Genomic DNA, 2,242 nt, shown 5'->3' on the forward strand with positions numbered 1-2,242 from the left:
TAACCTGCTTCTCCTCAGTCCTCCGCAGGCTCCCAGGTGAGGCCTAAACCCCCTGGAAGCTCCAGCAAGGACCATTATTTCTGCTCAATGAGGCTCACTTGTCCCACACTAAGAAGTCAAATGAGTTGAACATTTACAGGAAACTCCTGTTTTAGTAACTCTGCCAAACAATTCTGTAATAGAGCTGTCGTTTGGTAAGTCATGTCAAAGGTTATCTAAATTAGTCTTGGCTTGAAATCCAAATATCCAAAGTGTTTCCACATTGGACCGGCCAAAGTAAAGTTTGTTCTGTATTGGTGATGTAGATTGCAACATAGTTGAGACTTGCTCCACCTATCCCTGGAATTGTCCTCTAATCGCGATCGAAAAAATCGTTTTTTACATACCTGTTGAGAAATATTATCTTGAATTATTGAAAGTGTGTAGAAACTTACAAAAACAACCTACAATGAAACTACATATCCCGTCATGCCTGTCGCCGAAGTATCTTCCTACTTCAGTTTTGATTGGTTTTCGTGCGCTCATGCGAGGTGCGTCACATAAAATGCAAGCTACGACACTCCAGTCCAGTCCAGACTGCTTTTCAGATTCGCATTTGCTATGATACGAAAGCGTTCGAATACGTAGAGCAATAGGAGACGTGACAACTATTTTACAACAATCCAGAATACTGAGGACTGCGATTCTGTGCCTTACGACAAGGTAGGAAATGGCATTTCGTCAATTCTCGTATGTGTGTCCGATACTTCGGGGTCTGTTTTGCATGGCATTTTGTCTATACTTTTTAGTGACTCACACCATCCCTTGTTCAGAGCTAGCCAGCTAGCTAACACAGTAGGAGTGGAGCACCAGCGAGCTTGCTATTCAGCTCATTCTGGTCGGTGCCACAACAACACGTCTGACACTACTAGCTAGCTAGCTGGGTGTCTGGCAGTGTGTGTAGCTTGGTTCAGCGTTCGGGGAAAAAAAGATGAATTGGGATAACCGCCTAGGTAGTTAACTAGATCAGTAGTAGACCTGAATAGTGTGTTTTGGATCTGGTCTGTCAAGCTGTCTGTTTGAAAAGTGGACTAATGCCCCTGGCTGTTTGCAGTGACGACGCTCCTCTCTTTCCCAGTGCTTAGCAGACGAGCCAGTGTTGTTAGCTTGTAAACAAACTATAGTGTCCAATTTAAGCTTTGTCATACTATTTGAATATGTTAAAACGGACATTGACGTACATACTATTATACTATGACCTCATTTCATGGTTGTACTAAACAATCTGCGCAGTTAACATGATGTCTGAAAGCTTCAGTGGTGATTTCTTTGTCTGGCTCGCCTGTGTTTTGTTACAGACCAGATCAGTGTCTATCTTTTCTATCTACAGTGGCGGACCCGGCTAGCTAGCTAGATACTATGGCTATTGCTTTCTTATGGCATTGCACATTCACATCAAAATGTAAATTAACAGACTAACTTTAACTAAACGCGAGCTAGGTAACTTCAGCAACCAATAGGAGCCAACTCAATGTAACATGCAACATAAATTCTCAAGTTCATTTACCTCCTGTAGGAGTCAACTACGCAGTTACACATGACACTTGTGTTGAACAAAGCTTCCAGAAATAGTGCAAAATATAACATCTTGTTTATAACATCTTGAAACACGAAACACAAAAGAATTGTGTATTAGGTTGAGTGTGTTTTGTTATCTGCGCAGTCCTTTAATGTATCGTAGTGTATGTAATTACCGAGCTTTTCTGGGAAAACGATGAAAATCACATCCTGCAGACAAGCCTTGTGTACCGTGTCATAAATATTGTCTGTCTTGAGTAAGCAGTGTTTGTCATCTGAATGCTTCCAGTCATGGTTAGTGGTCTATAGATAGCTCAGATGTACTAAGGCCTTAAGAGTGAGTCTGTTCCCAGGTAGGCCTAAGCATCTTAAAGCATTAGCACAAGCCAGTTGTGTGTTGGAAATGGAAATGGCTGTGTACCCTGGGCATTACCAGATCTCTAGTGATGTTGCCTTTTCGTCAGGCTACATCCAGAGTTAGTGGCTGGTAAGACAGGCCATGCCCTTCCAGTTGTAGGACTCAAACTGAAACTCTCAGGTTAAATCACTGATCGTTGATCATTGAACTAGGCTCAGGCTGGGAAGTTTATGGATTAGACTCACACTCGTAATCTATCTCGAAACAAAGCCTACTTTACCCGGTATTTCTGTTGTGGTTTATTCTATTCACATGGCACCCTAAAGT

General features: G+C 42.1%; 1 protein-coding gene across 1 annotated transcript in view; it reads left to right on the top strand.

The window, feature by feature from the left end:
* The first annotated feature begins 559 nt into the window (after positions 1-559).
* Positions 560-2,242, top strand: part of adipor2 (adiponectin receptor 2) — a 21,269-nt gene continuing 19,586 nt past the window's right edge. Inside the window, exon 1 of the mRNA XM_067254401.1 lies at positions 560-702. The gene's annotated coding sequence lies outside the window, so the exon portion shown is untranslated. The remainder of the gene's footprint in view (positions 703-2,242) is intronic.

Source organism: Osmerus mordax, chromosome 17, assembly GCF_038355195.1.
Source record: "Osmerus mordax isolate fOsmMor3 chromosome 17, fOsmMor3.pri, whole genome shotgun sequence".
NCBI classification, from domain to species: Eukaryota; Metazoa; Chordata; class Actinopteri; order Osmeriformes; family Osmeridae; genus Osmerus; species Osmerus mordax.